General features: G+C 44.3%; 1 protein-coding gene across 6 annotated transcripts in view; it reads right to left on the minus strand.

Annotated features, from left to right (window-relative positions):
- The window catches only part of MGAT5 (alpha-1,6-mannosylglycoprotein 6-beta-N-acetylglucosaminyltransferase), a 342,230-nt gene that overhangs the window by 273,351 nt on the left and 49,577 nt on the right, over positions 1-19,302 (minus strand). The window lies entirely within an intron of this gene.

The following is a 19,302-nucleotide window of genomic DNA, read 5'->3' on the forward strand; positions in this document are numbered from 1 at the left end:
GAGTTTCACATTTAAGGTGCACAGAACGATTCAAGAGCAATTCAAGGTTCTCTGCAAATGCCTATTCATTAAACCAGTAGGAGGTGCAACACCATCTGGCGCCCGTGTCCAGCAGAAGATATATTGCTCAGGATCAATGCTGAGCAGCAAGCAAGTTTATTTTTACCCTTTTATGCACAAAACTACAAGGACATAAGTGTCTGCGTTAGGCATGCCAGGAAGACTTAACGAGACTGGAAAATGAGATCCAAAAATGGGATCCCGCAAAAACCAGTTTTCATCGTGCTTGATTAAACAACGTCCTTCCAACGTTCAGGAATCCCAGCAAACACCACAGTGTCTCCGCTAGAAACTCTTTAAGAAACCACGAAGACGTTGGGCATGTAAAGGAGAGATTGCTCTGTATTCACGGAAGCCAAAAGACTTGGTGAGGGGGACGGTTTGCTCACGCTGAAGCCGAGACTCAGGAGTCTGGTTGGGCAGAAGGGCCAGAGGGGCAAGGACAGCACAGCCTGGGCACAAAGCCAGCCAATCGCTGGGTGCCAGGAACCCACTTGGCAGTGCTCTCCCTCTGGGGCTTGCTGTCTTTGAACCTCAAGTTAACCAACAAGAATCTTCTTTTTCCCAAGTGAAGTTACTGCCTTTTTCTCTAATGGAAACATAACACTTACTCAATGCCAAAAAAACAGAAAATCACAAAAAAATTTTAAAAACCATTTATCATCCCACCACCTGCAGATATCACTAGTAAGATTCTGGGATAGTTCTTACTTCCTCTCCACCCCTCCACCTCCTCTCTCTCTCACTCTCGCTTTCACTCTCTCTCTCTCGCGCACACACACACACACACACACACACACACACACACAGTGTGTACATACACATATATGTGTATCATGTTATTATACTTGCTTTTTTATAGCCTGCTTTTATGTCTTAACACATTTTAAACACTGCCATGATAATATTTTTCAACCACAATTTAAAAACTAAATAGTACTCTGCTACACATACATGTTTTACTTAAATAATCCCACGGTATTAGGCATTTATTCTTCTATATTAAAAAATAATAAATTTTCAGTCCTACCTTTACAATTTCAGATATTTCCTTAGAGTAAAGAAATTGCAAAGTCAACTAACAAGATTTTTAGGCTTTTGATGTCATAATATTCCCACATTTTCTTTCAGAAAAGTTATATCAATTTACACTCCTCAGAAATAAAGTGTAAGAATACCCGTATCCCATATGCTTTTACCAAAGCTTCTATTATCTATATTCTACTGTCCCTTAAATTTGACAATTTTTTGCCAATCAGATAGGTGCCAATTAAATTATTTGCCAACTAAATTGGTGCAAATGACTATTGCTAATAAAAACCACAACAACAACATTTACTAGGCACTTACTATGTGCCAGGTACTATTTATGGGTTTTACATGTTTGAGGTATATTAATTCCATCATATGAATGGCAAAAATGAGGCACAGGAGGGTGAGGTAATGTGTCCACCTGCAAACTGGAGTTGAAGTCTGTACCCACACAAACAATGGTTCCAGAGTCTAGACTCTTAACCATGACACCATACAATCACACGGGCAACTATCAAAAAGAATGAGAGGAAAGGACAAGATTAACACATGGTAGAGTGATCAATGAAAATGTAGCGTGCCAATCGCTCCCTAATCTTTGTTCAACATATTCAACATGATTATGTGTGTGGTAGTCCTCTAAGTGATGGACACCATCCTCTGATCCAGCAAACTAAATCGGAAGTAGACTATTAACTTTTCATTGGCTCACTCACCAAAAAGTCACCTGGGTTTACTCCTTTGGCATGTAACAATATACCTGTTCACACTAATCACACAAAAGAGAATGGGCTTGTTTTCTTGTGTAAAAAAAGGATTTGGGATCCAGCAGTTCCACTTGTAAGTACATATCCTAAACAACTGAAAAGACCGTAACAGATACTTGCACACTCATGTTCACCGCAGCATTATCCACAATAACCAAAAGATGAAAGAAATCCAAGTGTCCGGTGACAGATGAGTGGATAAACAAAATGTGGTATATATATGCAGTGGAATATTATTCAGCCTTGAAAGGAAGAAAACTGTGACACAGGCTACAACACGGATGAACCCTGAAGACATGCTAAGTGAAAGAAGCCAGACACAAAAGGACAAATACTGTAGGATTCTATGTTACGTTACATACCTAGAATAGGCATAGTCATAGACAGGAAAAGGAACAGTGGTTGCCAGGGGTTGGAGTGGGAAGTACAGGGAACTGTTTAACGGGTACAGAGTTTCACCTGGGAAGATGAAGAAGTTCAAGAGATGAATGGTAGCGGTGATGGTTGCACAGCAAGGTGAATGTATTTAATGCCACTGACCACTACAAAATGATTATACGATTTACACTATATATTATTTTACCACAATAAAAACAAAACAGGATTTGGAAACAAGGGCCTCCTATGAGTTTTGTATCTATTTAGGGTGCCTCAGCCACTTGGGCCCTAATCAGATCCTCATAAGCCCTTCTGGAAAGTGCTATCAAACAGAAGTTGGGGAGCATGCTATAAATGCTTCATAAAAGGTAAAAAAAAAAAAAAAAAAAGTCTCTGGAAACACTCAATCTTTAATTGCAGGGACCAGCTTATACTATGATGCTCACATTAAGTGAGTTCACATTTCCTTTGCAATACCAAAGGAAAAACAGAATCAAATAGACTGTAAAAACCGCATTTGCTACAGGAATCAAAGAACAAATGGGAAAATCAGGTGAGCCTTCAGGAATGACTACTGAGAATAACAAAGAAGCCCCAGGAAAAGGTCTTATCACAAGCCTATAGATCAACAGAGCTGAGGTCGTCAGTGGTTTAGAACATCTGATGCAGAAAGACTGCCCATCCAAATGCTAGCACCCCATGTCCAATCAGATTTGGGGTGAACTTATTGAGAAGGCTACCTCTGGGGTTCAAAAAGACAACTCGGTCAGCAGCTTCCTCTATTCACACAGCGCCACAGAATAGTTTCAAAGCTCTATTTTTTAAAGACTCAAATTCAAAAAAAGCTGTCTTAGTGACTTATTTAATAGAAGGTCATTCTAAAATCCCAAAAGACCACTTCATCACCATGAGTCTAAATAAAGTCATTCCAAAGAAAGGAAAGCTAGCGCTATCAAAGCTAATATATGTTACTACTACCTCATCATCAGCCCAACCTGACACAGGAAGTCCAATCTGACATTGCATTAGAGCAGTTAACAAAGAGACAAGCCAAGAGCTGGGCTCCCTTCCCAGGCCACCGTCTTGTGCCTTGCTCTCTCAAATATCCCCTATTGTACAATAAAGAATTTGGCCTTTGTCCCTGGTTCCTAAAAGGGATACTAACTCCTTGGAATTTCCTGAGTAACAAAAGTGTCTGTTATTGACAAGCCCCTTGGATCACACCTGAGTTTATGCTAAGAGATGAGAAGACTCAGACTGGAAGCTGATCATCAGGAAGACCAACCATGCGATTAGAACGCTGGATCTTGAGCCTGCCCAATCTTGGGAAGTAGAGGGGGGCTCAGATTGATTAAATCATTGGCCACGTGGATGAACTCAATCATGCCTATGCAACAAAAAGCCCAATAAAAGCTCTGGACACCAAGCTCAGTGAGGCTTCCTGGTTGATGAATATGTTGATGTGCCAGGAAGGTGACCCTAACCCCAGAAGGAGAGGGCATGAAAGCTCGGCTTTGGAATCCTCTCAGACCTCACCCTTTGTGTCTCTTCATTTGGATGGCCTGGATTTACATCTTTTAGATTAAAACTGTAATCCTAAATGCAGTGCTTCCCTGAGTTCTGTGAGTCATTCTAGTGAGTTATCAAACTTGAGGGAGTCATGAACTCCTAGATTAGTAGCCAGCTGGTTAGAAGCGTTAGTGGTTTGGGGACCCTACCTACAGCTGGCATCTGAAGTAGAAGCTGTCTTGTTGGGGACTGTACCTTTTAATTTATGGGATCTGCACTAATTCCAGGTGGTTAGCATCAGAATTTTATTGCAGTATATCATTTGGTATCAGAGTCCATCCCCACCTTGCGCACACACACACATGCGTGCACGCGCGCACACACACACACACACACACACACACACACACACACACACAGACAAACACACACATTTCCAGTTGACTCAGGTGCTGTACAGGGATCCAATACCCAGGTTCAAATGACAGAACCTTTAACCGCTAAAATTTATGCCAACTATTAATGATCATAAAGTTTCGCCCATTTAATAAAAACTGAAATGTTTCGAGTAACTGCTATCCCAGACATAATTCTAAGAATTTCTACATGTATTAACTCACTCACTCCTCATAGTAAACTCATAGGGTCTGTGCTGTTGTTACTCCTGTTTTATAGACGATGGTGCTGAGGCACAGAGAGGTTGAGGAACTTATTCAAAGTCACGTGGTAGAGGGGCCAGGATTCAAAACAAGTCCCTCTGTCTCTAGAAGCTGACCCCTAGTCACAAGCCTGGTGGAAAACTCATGAATGCTGGCCACCCACCCCTCTGAGGGGCCCCAAGTCACCGCTCTTCTCTACCTGCACTTGCTCCCATTCTCTGTCCTTAGGACAGGCACAAGCTGATCTCCTTGTACAATGTGTGCATTCTGGTGGCAGAATTATCCAGCTTCAACTGTAGCTCAGGAAAACTAACTGAGAACACAGGTAACACTGGGGGAGATTAATTATATCCCCGAAAGTCTTTTCCAACGACAACAAACAGCTAGACAGTACTAGATGTAAATGAAACTGGCAAATTTCACTGCAGTAGATGAACAGATTCAAAGTTAGTTGCTCCTTGGTTATTTCCCCCACCATAGGCAGAACCTTCCCATGATCAACAAACCCCCTCCCCCCTCTTTTTTCCCTATTACTTATATTCTTCAGTGTGCCTCCCCTTTTTGATTAAATTGGTATTACACTTTGATGTTTTCGGTTTCTTTAGCATTGCAATTAGAACCTCGGGCAGTCATGGTGCTGATTTTTCAAGCAGAAATTATACAAAAAAGACCACAGCTGGCTGTCCTTCCACCTGATGCACGCCTTCAGTAAATATTTTGAGCATCTACGACGTGCTGGGCAGCATTCTAAGGCACTCAGGCTCCACAATAAATATGACAAAAAGTACTTGCCTGACACCATGGCACTCACATGTCCGCAGGAGACACAAAGAAGCAATGAGTGAGTGCGAGCACATATGTGTACGTGCATACATGTGTAGAATTCGAGGCTATGACAAGTGACATTTTTGGGTTTTTTTTTTTTTAGTTTGAGTTTTATTTTTGAGAGAGCAAGAAGGGGAAGGGCAGAGAGAGAAGAGGACAGAGGATCCAAAGCAGGCTCCATGCTGACAGCAGTGAGCCTGATACGGGGTCTCAAATTCACAAACCATGAGATCATGACCTGAGGAGAAGGCAGATGCTCAACGACTGAGCCACCCAAGTGCCCCGATAAGTGATGTTTCTGAGACACAGAATGAGTATAGATGTGGGGGAAGCACAAGAAGATGTATATGGCTGCAGTAAAATCAATCATGGAAAGGTAGTGGGAGATAAAGACAGAGAGGGGTCACATCCTTCTGACCTGAGGTACCCAACCCCTTGTCACCATCTCCCACCCCTCCTGAGTCTATGCCACCAACACCTTACACTGGACAACTGTCATTCCTACCTGAGCTCTATGCCCCTTGCCCCTTACAGCCAGTTTTCCACACAAGCCAAATGACCTTTATAAATACAAATCAGATGAGGTCACCCTGACCCCCAGGCTCAAAACTCTGTACATATACATCACAGAATGAAACCCAAACTCTGTACCTTGGCCAGCAAGGCTCTGCATGTTCTATCCCTACTCACCTCTAGACTTAGCACCTTGTTCCCTTCACTCTACCCACATGCCTCCATGATGGGTCCAGTCTGTTCCTGCCTCAAGCACCTATACATACTGTGTCCGCCACCTGGAACTCCTTTCACCCAGGACACTGCCTGGATTCTGTTGCCATGCAGGTGTCTGCACAAACATCACTCCCTGAAGCAGCCTCCTGGGCCACAACATCTAACATGGCACCCAACACTCGCTCTCTACCCCTTGTCTTATTTGATTCTTCTTCTCCCACCTCTCCACCTGACAGGTGACTCGCCAGTTTCTCTACTTCCTCTGTTTTTGTTCACCTCTGCATCCCCACTGCCTAGAACAGAGCCAGGTACAAAGTAGGAGCTCAATAAATACATGTCAAATGAAGGAATGAATGACTCTGATGATGCGGTCAAACTCATGATCTTCAATCCTGTGCATCCAAGCTGTCCACACCACCTGTTCAGGGACAACCCACTCTTGGATCAGTTTTTATTGGCAGCAAACTCAGAAGGCAACGTCTTCCCTTCCACAGAGCCAGCTGTTCCAATCACCCTATGATTCCAATACTAAGAGGACAAGGTCACCCTACAAAACCACTTGACAGCCCAACATTTACACAAAGACCCCAAGAGCCACTCGGTTGATAAACTCACCCATAATGTGAAGTAAGGAGTAGACATTTCAAATCCTTTCCATGAGTAAATGGATAGACAGAATTTCCAAGTGGGCAGAAAATGTCTCCAGTGCCCACCTTTCATGCACAGACTCAGCCACCTCTCACTGAGCTCTTTCCATGTGGTGACTGTGGGCCCAGACCTGGGAACATGATAAGCCCCAACAGGCCCTAGGTCAGAGGGCTTCCTGAAGTCTAGTAGGGGAGACAGACAAGACTGGTGATATTTCAGCTCACCGCTTATATACCTCAATGCTTTGTACTTTAAAACCGCTGTTGGGGAAAACATGTATCTGTCCCTACACCTTACTGTGAGGAATCAGTGACTGACAGGTGCTCTGGTCTGGGAGGGTATGTCCTAGGCCCCCTCAATGGAACACAGGCCTGAGTAAAAAGTGGGGATCTCATCACAGACTGGGGAAGGGGAAGAAAGACAGGGAGGAAAACCTCACCGCTGCCTGAAATTTCACCCCTAAAGCTGCCTTCGATACTTTCAAGGTGGTCAAAGCCAACTTTTCCCTGGACATTGGTAGTGACGCAGCAGACAGGCTCACCATGACTAACAGAGCCTTCCCAGCTCAGGCCTGGGAAAGGAAATGTCCTTTTGATATTTGTTTGTAATCCAGGGGTCCTCAAACTTGTGAAGGCAGCAGAGCCTCTACCACGGTGGGCTCTCGGGACACCAGGGAAAATCCTGCAACATGGAATCCCTTCTTCTGAACCAGGAACAATCCAACCGACAGGACAGGGCACATATGGGCAGGGGCCTCTGCATCTTCAAAGAATGAATTCAATATGAAAAGTCACCTCTCTCTGCTTTTCTACAGAATTTGTTTTTTCCTTAGTTTTTCATCCCACTACCCACCGGCACTCACTGGCAAGTAAGTGAATGCCAAAGATCTGAGCAGGTTAGGGAAAGAAAGACTCAAATATATAGGAAAACTCTACCCCATCACTTACTGTCTTTTTCTGGAATGAAAAAAGAACACCTTTATAATGAACTGGGGACACACACCAAAATTACTATAGAAACAAAAAAAGACATGCCACACACAGAGCCTTTATGGGGCTGCACAGTAATTATATCGAAAATGACAACCATTTCTTCTAAAGGATGATAATTAATATTGCCTTTACATAACCCACTTTTTCTTTACCTCCCTCCTCCTTTTTTTTTAGTTTTTCTTTTTTACTGATTATTTTCCTGCATTGGCAATCAGCAAGTTAATCAACATCATCACTGTCAAGCATTTTCTCTGGGAGATCAACACTCTCATCAACACTTTTCCATACGCAGAGGCATTCCCATTTGGAAAACAAGGGGTGGGGATGCGGTTGGGGTGGGACGAATATTAGAGTTCTTACCCCACAGCATTCTGGGATTCTGATACACCTGACCACAAAGCCACAGGAGTAGGTTCTGTGCATACACTCGTGACTTAATACAGATGACTATAATACAGGGAAAACTCTCCCTTGCCTCTCCAATGCTCTCCCCTGCCTTCCATTCAAACACTTCTGAGTACCTTCGTCAGGCATAGAGTATGTGACAATGAACAGGCACAAGCCCTGCTCTCACACTGTCATGAGGGGACAGACACATCCATTGATCATTAGAACATAAAAAGTGAAGTCCATTCACTTCAACAAGTGATTTGAGCACATACTATGTGCAGGGTACTGCTCTAGATGTGGGACGCACAGCAGAACTTGTATGCATGAAAGAGTACATGATATATGCAGGATATCACAAGAACACAGAAGAAATGCCTCTCATCCTATCCAGGAGGATCAAGGAAGCCTTCTTTGAAAAAAGAAAGCCCTGGAAGGAACCCTGAAAGATGAAATGTGGATGGCAGAGCAAGGCATCCCCAACAGGGAAAAAAACCTGTGCATGGAACAGAGGCACCAATCAACAGTCACACTCAAGGGCTACACTCAATTCCCCTACCTGCCTGGGATGCAGGGGGTAACAGGGGTGCCAGGTGAGGCTTGAGCAGCAAGACAAGGTGACCAGGGACCTTGAATGCCACAGCAGGACCTGCGGCTCCCCTGTAGCTGAAGAATGGGTGGAGCCTGAAGGCCAGGAGCGACATGATCCAATTCCCCTCTCAGATACAATTTCCTGAACTGGTTTTTATTCGCAAGCACTGCCTCTCCTGCATCTGAGGCTTGAAGATGCAAAAAAACCAACCTACCAACCAACACACAAAAAACCCGTATTTCGCAAGGGGATATACAGAAGTTTCAAAGAATAAGGCATATAGGATTCTTCCCTGTTTTAATTTGAGATGGCTAGACACCAGTAAGCAGGGAAGAAAGAATGTTTTTTTATAGACCAAAAAATTAAGTGAGCAAAAAGCAGCTTCCCAGAGACAAACATCCCTGACTTAGCAATTTCGCTAGAGCTGTTCCTTTTCATCTCTGCTGGGACTAAGAGAAGCTGTGCGGCAAACACTTTTCACATCTTGTGTGGCCCGCTGCCACGTAACACCTCAGTCGGAGCCACACCAACCTCCCAAATTGGCCGCCACAGCTCATGGTGAATGAGCCAGCCTCTGACAGATCCAGAAACGGGTGAGAAGACAGATTCTCACCATGGATGACGGTTGCAGACAAGGCTATTTTTTCCTAAATAATACTTTTATGTTAATTGAAGAGTTCAACATTCCCAGGGGCCTTCAAATTGAGTGAATTCCTCCCATTACGTGAAGGGCAATTTCAGACCCTCACGGCCCAAACTATTCAACGGCCCATCCATTCTGTCTCCATGGACAAGATATGCTTACTCCTCAGAAAACGTTAGTGTGAAACTAATACACTGATGCAATACATTTCCACTGCCATGTTATGGTTTCCAATCTAATCCAATTACAAGCTTCTAGACGGTGTATGCAACTTACTGACCACACTATAAGCCTGTAAGCTACTCTAGCTTCCAATGAACTGGATTACTTCAACACACAAATTCCGATTTAATGTCCATATAATTCTCTGCCTTCCGCATACAACTCCAAAGCCCAGCAAGTCACATCATAATTAAGTTGCTTATGTTCTTCATTACAGAAACAAGCATATTAAATGGTACTACCCTGAAGGCCAGCGCTTCTACTGGTCAAGCCACACATGAACTAGACTGGAAATTTTTGTTAATCTACCACTGAAAGTCGTCAAGATGTTTAACTGGCACATTTTGAAATATTTCAAATGTCTCTAGTCACAATCAAATTTGAGAGAGATGGGTTAAAATTAGTCTTCTCTTTATGTACCGTATGATGAATTCCATTTATGTAACATCCAAAAACAGCACAACTGATCTGTGCTGTTAGAAGTCAGGCCAGTGGTTATGCTTGAGATGGGGGTCACTGGAAATCTCAACTACAAAGGGGCACCAGGGGGCCTCCAGATATTGTTCACGTTTTGTTTCTTGATCTGGGTACACTGACACAGCAGTGTTTAGATGTGACAATTAATCACATGGCACACAATTAACTTGTACACTGTTCTCTATGTATAAATCAACAAAGTTTTAAAACATTAGGGTGGGCGTATCTGGGTGGCTTAACCAGTTAAGCATCCGACTGGGTTTCGGCTAAGGTCATGATCTCACAGCTTGGCTCCCGAGTTTGAGCCCCACACTGGGCTCCACGCTGACAGCACAAAGCCTGCTTGGCATTCTGTCTCTCTTCCCCTCTGTCTCTGTCCCTCCCCTGCTCGTGTGCTCTGTCTCTCAAAATAAATAAACTTTAAAAAATAAAAATAAAACATTACGATGGAGGGCAAGATGTCTACTTTGTCACAAAGACCTTAATGGGTCAGAACTTCAATCCTGTGTGGCGTTTCAAAGAGCACTGATTTTACACAAACAGAAACCAGATCAACAGAAGCAACCAAGTGCTTTCCTGGGCCCACTTTCATTTCAATTATTTTTCTTTTTAATGATTTTTTTTTAATGTTTATTTTTGTGAGAGAGAGACAGACAGACAGCAAGCAGGGGAGGGGCAGAGAGAGAGAGAGACAGAGACAGAGACAGAGACAGAGACAGAATGTTTCGATTCTGAGCTATCAGCTTAGAGCCCGATGGGGGCTCGAATTCACAAACTGCGAGACCATGACCTGAGCTGAAGTTGGGCATTGAAACTGAATGAGCCACCCAGGTAGGTGCGCCTCTATTTTTCTTAAAGATCTCAATCCTCCTCACAGCATACCTAGTATAGGGGACACTCAGGGTAGATCACTATTTAACAGTCCTACTTCCATTTGACAACATTATTTCCAGCAATGTGCATACAATAATCCATCATCATTACATTCTTGAGTCTTTCTTTAGGTTTTAAACCAACATTTTTTTTTTAACCTGTCACTTCTTAAAGTGACTTCTAAAATTCAGTATAATGTTTCTTCTATGAAGTGAAATATATACTTACCAAACAACATTACACTTAGGAGTTCTCAATCTTTCGCAGTTAAATTTCCATCACACGTAAAAACTCCAAATGGTCACACAGAGTGACAGAACTGAAGAAACTCAAGTTCCATTTTTTTCTTCTTAAACTGCGCTACCATTTATTGTAAAGCTCTCTGGAAACACAGGGATATGTTGTACCACAAGGGCTGGAGGCAGCAAGTGCACCTAAAGTGAGTTCCGACAGCTCTGAACTGTTAGGAAGTTACTATCAAAGCAACATTTGTAGCTCAGTCCTCGAGTGTCAGGAATGCCAGGACAGGGAATTCTCTCAATTAATTTTCATATAGAATACAACGTTTATTAAATGGTAAGTAGTAGCATATACTAATCTTAAGCGTGTACGTACAAATAAATATTAACATATATTTACATAACATTATTAGCAGCAATTATTTAGAACTTAGACGAACCAGAGTCCCCCCCTCCCCCAAGTATTTTATGAGTATTTTATCACTGGCTTTGTTTAGAACCGACCACGCACTGTGATAACAAAAAAGCAGATCAGGTGAGCGGAAGTCAGTTTCATTACTTTTAGTCTCTATAGCTGACACACCCCTTGGTGCACACCTGGAGAAGACCACGCCCAAGTGACCCACCAGGGAGCAGCAGCTGCGGCACAACCAGAAGCAAAAAAACCTGGGTGGCTCAGTCGCTTAAGCTTCCAGCTCTTTATTTTAGCTCAGATCATGATCTCAGTTTGTGGATTCGAGCCCCATGTCAGGCTCCATGCTGTCAGCAAGGCACCTGCTTGGGATTCTCTCTCTCCCTCTCTCTCTGCCCCCCTGCTTATGCACACAGGGTGGGGATGCGCATGCTCTCTCCCAAAATAAATAAACTTAAAAAAAAAAAAAAGTAAACAAAAGCCTTCTGAAGACACAAAATACATGTCAGAGTTCAAACATAAAAGCTTTTGTATTTCACACGTTAAGAAGGCCCTTGTAGTTTACTTTGAAGGTGGGGAAGGGTTCTTCAACCTCAGCACTATTGAGTATAGGGGCTGATACTCTGCTGTAGGGCTGTCCTGAACACTGTAGGGTGTGCATGGGCACCCCCGGGCTCTACCTACCTCAGGGCCAGTAACACTCTCCCATCTTCCACCCACTATGTGCCAATGTTCCCTGATCACCGCCAGCTTAGAATCACTGTGTTGGACGTTAGAACACCTTTGGAAAAGTACACAAGAAATCAGGCACAGGGGCACTTTGGTTTGCTTTTTTTTTTTTTTTCCACAGTACCTTTTTAACTCTTCACAAGCACATCTATTTCTTATTGAAACATAAACTTAAATACAAAAAGAAAACTAAAGAGACAAGGCAGGAACACTATTTAGGCAAGAGTATGCCACTGTGGAAATGCCCGCAGCCCTCTCAAATTATTTTTCCTTTATTTTTTATTTATTTTCAAATATTTCCCTCACGAACAGAAAAAACAAATCAACATCTTTGCGAAACGTTCATTCTAGCCCATGAAAGACTTTATATATACATGGAAATAAAGTCATTTTATTTCTTTTTAAGTTTTATTTTTATTTATTCTGAGAGAGAGCATGCACGCATGTGCCCAAATTGGGGACAGGCAGAAAGAGAATCCCAAGCAGCCTCCGCATAGACAGGGCATAGCTCGATGCCAGGCTCAAACTCACAAACTGAACCATGAGATCATGACCTGAGCCGTAATCAAGAGTCAGACACAACCGAATGAGCCACCCAGGTGCCCCTACACAGTCATTTTATTTTTTTATTTTATTTTTTTTTTTATTTTTTTTTTAACGTTTATTTATTTTTGAGACCGAGACAGAGCATGAACGGGGGAGGGTCAGAGAGAGAGAGACACAGAATCTGAAATAGGCTTCAGGCTCTGAGCTGTCAGCACAGAGCCCGACGCGGGGCTCGAACTCACGGACCGCGAGATCATGACCTGAGCTGAAGTCGGCAGCTTAACTGACTGAGCCACCCAGGCGCCCCGCTACACAGTCATTTTAAAGAAAATATTTCTGGTCCGTCCTTGGAATCACTTATTTTACACACAATTTTACACTTGCTCCAGATCAGGGTGGAATGAAAACAGAAAAGGAGGGTATCCGTGGCCAGGCAGGCATCCAGTCCCCAGGGCCTCAGTGAGAGGCCTAATCAATTTTGCAAAAGGAGCAAAGGGTTTGAAGCCAGGAAGCCTGGGTTTCTGAAACTCTGTTCTACCACCTTCTCACCCTGGGGCCCTGCCCAAATCACAACCTCCCTAGACGCCAGTTTTTACTTATGAAACGGAGGCTGACGTGCACTTCATCGCGCCTCTGTGAGAACTAACTCACGTGAAACACGCAGAGGTTTTTATGCACATGTCAAATATTATTACCTTTATTGCAGAGTTATACACATCCTGATTCCCAACCAGAGATAACCCTTGGCTTTACCACAAGGAGTTGTATCATTGAAAACAGCCCTAGGGTTGGACTCACCAGCAGCAACAGCAGATCCATAAGGGTGGAAACAAGTATGAAACAGGTAACACAGCCAGTAGAGCACAGAGCTGCAAAGTGATGGGCGCCAGACTGCCTGGGTTCTGATCCTACTGGGTGACACTGGGCCACTTCCTTCACCTCTACATGCCCCACAGTCTGTCTAGAAATTGGGGATAACACTAGTACAGCTGATGGTCATTAGTTGCCACAGTTACGTTCTACAAAGTCACAGTGAACCTTGAATTAGGGAATGCTGAACCAGTGCTCCCACGGGAAACATAGCATTAGGTTCCTGTGAGCCTCTAGCCACATTTCTGTCAACTGATCAATTCATAATCATGTTTTGTGTTTCTGTTTTAAGACACCTATTTCATATTGTTGACTCATTAACACAGCCAGTATTGTAACTCATGCCTCATGATGCTTAGCTAACACACATCAATTGTCTGTAAGGTACATCACAGCCTTCCTGCACCTAGGAACACGAAACAGCACTTTAACATTATGTTCAGGGGCCATTTTAAACCATAAAATCACCCAAGAAAAGTTCAAAAGTTCCCCCAAAGGAGGGGTACTAATTAGACCACAAGGAGAATACTTAGGCACAGTGTGAGACCTGAAACAAGAAAGTAGAGCGTTGCATTGGTCAGTGTCAGCTAGGAATGTGCACATCAGGCAACTCAAATCTCCCTGCACTCTGGGTGTGTCTGTGAATGGCCACAAAAGCACCGCCAACTATTGATTTTGCCGTTACAGATACATTATAACAAGGAGGCAAATATCTCACAGAATCTTCAAATAACGAGGACTGACTGAACCTGCCTCACAGAGTTGCTCGGATGATTCAATGAATTAAGACAGATACAGCACTGAGAAGTCTACCATCATGGCACACGGTGAGTATTCAATAGATGTTAGCCATTACTGGGGAGACAAAAGGCTCCAAAAAACATGACATGGTGTAAAAAGCCTAACAAAATGATGAAAGGGGGACATAGGTGGTAACAGAGAAACACAGAGGGAATATGGCATGGAGGAAAGGTCCCAAAACTCCTATTTCTTTCCCTCAATCTCTCACTGTATCTATTTATTTCCCTTCCTTTCCACCAAGAGGTTACATACCTTGTGGCAACCATCCACCTTTTTGCTCTTAGATCCATTCTCTGCACACCGTGCCCTTTTTGCAACATATGCTAGGAAACCACATCTCCCAAAGCCCACTGCCATCTGGTTTTCATGCAGGGTTGACCTACGGGAGGCACCAGCTGAAGCCAGGAGAGCAGCACAGGGAGGAAGCCAGGGTCTCTGCCCAGCGGCATCCCCTCCATGGATGCAGCTCTTCCCACAAGGCCCCGCGTTATCTTTGTGATTCCACCACCAGCTCCCACCATGCTGCAGCCCCAGGGGTGTGACAACCTCCTGGCTGGTAATCTCTGGATTGCCACAGATAGACTTTTTGGTATCTCACCACTTCCATCCCCTCCATACTCACTTTTCTAGTCGAGTTCTCCCGCCACTCAAGTACACACAGGCTCCCGAAGGATGCTATGCCCTGCAACTCTGCCCAGACTCTCCCCCCATACTCACCTGCACCCCGCACCCTCCCACAATCTCACCTCCCTTACTTTGACTCTCTGGCTTCCCTGGATTGAGAGCAAATAAAAGTGTTCGGGGTTTGGGGGTTTCTTGCATGTGTGTGCGCTTTTCAATTCACTGTTGCAGGAAGAAAAAGCATACTTATGGAAACATTAGAGCTACTTCAGCTTTTTATCAAATTACATCACCACGGCCACCTTTCAACATGGGCTACTGGCTGCCCCTGCACCAATGGTTTCCTTCTGCTTAAGTGCTATTTACTTTTTAAATACTAAGCATTACTCTCAACTCATAAATACCTGGATTGAAAAAAACCCAAATGCGGCCTATGGCACATAGCCAATGTTCTCTCATAGTCAGCACTGGTCATTCCTGGCTGCTGACAGCAGCCTGTGTAATCACTGTCCGTGAATTGAGGCAACTTCCATTCTCTTTGCTTTCCATTGTTTCTCACCCCACTGCATAAAAATGTAATGCCTGACCATCATCATGAGCAGGCATAAAAGGGGGAATAAATGAGTTCACGTGGATAAAAGAATGTAACAGCGAACACGGTTCTGCTAAGTGAATCAGAGAATCGGGAGAAGGGAGGCTATGGACAACATTTGCTACTCAGTGAATCCACGTTCTCTTCTCCCCCAACACGCAGCGAGACTATGTTTTCCGGCAAGGTGGGCCAGGTGACTGAGTTCTGGGTAATGGAATATGAATGGCAAGGGGCTATGTGCTACCAGGCCTGGCTGAAATATTCTACCTGGCTGGCTGCTGCATGCTCCCCACAAACCACAGACTACAACAGACACCCCTGCAGAGTGCATCTGGAAGGGCCTGTCTTCAATGTCAGGACCGATTTGGTCTTGGTCACCAAATGACTTCTAAAAGGATCATTACCCCACACCACCACCACTAGCCTAAAACTACGAACTAGAAAAAACTTACACTGGGTGCAAACCGACCACACACACAGCCACACACATACATGAAGGGAGATCCATTTGTTACAGAAGGTCCCTCATGCAGGACACATACCTTCCAAAAGAAATGGTCAGACATCTGCTTGAGATGACCAAAGGAGCATATGAAATAATCCCCAGCATGTTCCTTCTAGAAAGATTTCTACAAGGAAACCCATTTGGGCGGGAGACTCAGGAATAAGCACCTGTTCCTGGTCCCCCGTTTCCCGTCGGGGAGAACAGTGCTGTGCTAGCCAATTTTCAACTTCTAGCACAAAAACCAAGAGGCAGAGATGCAAAGGTGGGCCTCCCAGCATATGAGGTACAGAGCTAAGACTCACGACTCCTAAACCAGTGCTACTCAAAGTTGGGGGTGGGGGGGTTCACAGAGCAGGGCCAGTCTACAAAGTACTTAGTGTGTAAAGAATAAGCACCAAACTTGAGGGTAAGTGTTTTGGAAGCTTTTATGGCAATGTGACAGGATAATTTTCTGTCTTTGAATCCACTAATAAAACTGAAGTCTTGTATTCTGCACTTTTTTTTTTTAATTTCACTTCCTAATCATTTATTTTTGTTGTACCAATCCATGATGATTTAGAAGTTTTAAAAAACCGCTGTTTCTCCAGTCACCGAGAACCCCCAAACTCTTGAGCCCAATTCCCAGGGTTCCCACATGGCCTTCCCCAATCCTCCCTGCCTCACCTGGGTTGTCCTCCAACCTCCTGGCTGGGCAACTCGCTCACCCACCCCCTCTCAAGATGGTATCTCATTAGATAAGTGGCGGCAAACTTCCCAGAAGCCTTTTTGATACACGAGCTATGGGCACTGATTCCTGTAAGCTATCAGGAGGCTCTGATCAAAATGAAGAGTTAAGTGAATGATCAATCAACACAGCTAAAATAACACAGGACTCTGGTCCCAGAAAATGGTCACGGTAAGAGAATAAATGACTAGAAACCTGTCCATGGGCCTTACCCATGTTAATTAACCTGAGGGAGAGCCTCAGCCTGCCCCACAGATGCTGTCTATCCATCGCTCCAAGCCTGAAGGGACAAAATAAAATGGCCATCACCTCTCTCCTCCAGGAAGGCTGACATACATGGGAAATTACATACTGGCTTTGGGAGACATAAGAGGCCCTCAACAGAGTGAGTCGTCTCTGTGTGTGGCATCAGGTATGATGAAGTGAACAGCCTTCATCATTGCAAGGCCATAGGACGTGGAGACAGCATTAGCTGTGCCAAGCAGCAAACTGAATTAACCGTTACAAGGGAGTGCTAAACTAGGGGCGCCTGGGTGGTTCAGTAGGTTAAGCATCTGACTTCAGCTCAGGTCATGATCTCACAGTTCATGGGTTTGAGCCCTGCGTTGGGCTCTGTGCTGAGAGCTTGGAACCTGGAGCCTGCTTTGGATTCTGTGCCTCCCTCTCTCTTTCCACCCCTCCCCTACTCACACTGTCTCTCTCAAAAAACAAACTTAAAAAACAAAAAACAAAAAACAAGGAAGTCCTGAACTAGCTGGAGAGGGATTTAAACACATACACATCTTCTTGAAACTGAACGGAGAGAAAAGCAAATTGATAGCAAGGACATAAGGAAAGAATGAACAAAGGAAACCACAGGTAAAGGTAGATCCAGGTAGCACCAACCATCCTCAGAGTGTGGGTATGCTGGGGGGTGCTACAGGTCTAGGTTCCAGGCAGACCCCATTTTTAAAAATGTCCAGGGACTTGGGGCACCCGGGTGGCTCAGTTGGTTAAGCGTCCGACTTTAGCTCGGGTCATGATCTCACTGCTGATGAGTTCGAGCTCTGCATCAAACTCTGTGGTGACAGCTCAGAGCCTGGAGCCTGCTTCGGATTCTGTGTCTCTCTTTCTGTCCCTCTTCTGCTCACGCTCTCACCCCCTCAAAAATAAGTAAACGTTAAAAAAAAAAATTTTTTTTTTAATGTCCAAGGACAGAAGTATGGTAATTTTAACAGAAGCACCTTTCACAGTTAAGAAGACATGTGTCATCAGGAGATCAGAAAGGGATCCACCAGATACGGTGAGGAAGGGGTGGAGGGGTACCTGAATGTTTTAGTTAAGTCTCCGCACTTCTCTGGATACTTGAAATATTTAAACATTTTATTTTTTTCAGGTAAAATCAGAGAAAGATACATGACATTGTTTTGAAAGCTCTTGCCAGGGACCAAGAATTGTGATTAGGTCCAGTCAAAGCCAGGCATGTCTTATGAAGACAACTGCTCTACCCTTACACATGTGCCCTGGCGATGACATGTCCTCTACCCCCGCAGCCACATCCGTCCCTTCCCTCGGGCAGGGAGAGAAGCAGGGTTTCATCCACCATGCCCGTCCATCAGTACTGGGCGGCGGCTACCCGGCATGCAGTCCTACCGTCTCTGGGGCACTCGCTGGGCTCTGAGAGAGAGGAATGAGATGCCAATGTGCACCACAGGCAAAGGGCCAGGATGGTGACAGATATTCCTCAGGTACCAGTCTTCCCAAAGCCTGTGGCCACTATCAAGCTGGCTCAAGAGTCTCTTCCTACCCCACTGCAGGCAGGCTAGCCACCTACACACTGGACTTGGCTGCACAGCACACAGCCAAGGTCAGGCACTGACATTTCCTAAGACATGACTAATGTCCTGAGAACCGCAGAAAGAAATCTGAGCACAGGCAGAGAAGGGGTTTCATTTCAATCACATCTCAGGCCTGCCATCTAAGCCCCCACTTCTTCCAAGATTACTCATCTTTGACGCCAACAGGAAAACATCATTAACTTGAAATCCCATAATCTTCATTTGATGATGAACATATTTCAATGTCTATACTACCGGAATAATAAAACACACACCTTTTTCTACCAAAAACCTTTCCCGCTTCAGACTCATTCTTTCAGCTCGCTGTGCTGCCATGGGCCAGGAGCTGTGCCAGCCACTAGTGCTGAGAAGAACAGTTAAGGCCAATCCTAGCCCTCAAGGAATTTACAGTCTACTAGACCCACAGTAAGTAAAAGGCATTCTGATTCCACTTCACACCTTCTTCACTTTCTTTGGCTGTATGTGTTCACAAGATCTCCTGGTATGGCTCTGGTTTTTATTTTTACCACAAACACTGCATCTTTCTCTTTAGGTCAGGTCTTAAGAAATCAAAGTTAGAAGGTGGTTCTTTGAAAAACTGGGGCATTAAAAAAACCAGGTATGGGATCTACAAGGCCCATCTGAAGAGCCTT

The sequence above is a fragment of the Panthera pardus genome, unplaced genomic scaffold, assembly GCF_024362965.1.
Source record: "Panthera pardus isolate Hobbes unplaced genomic scaffold, ASM2436296v1 HiC_scaffold_10, whole genome shotgun sequence".
Taxonomy (NCBI): Eukaryota; Metazoa; Chordata; class Mammalia; order Carnivora; family Felidae; genus Panthera; species Panthera pardus.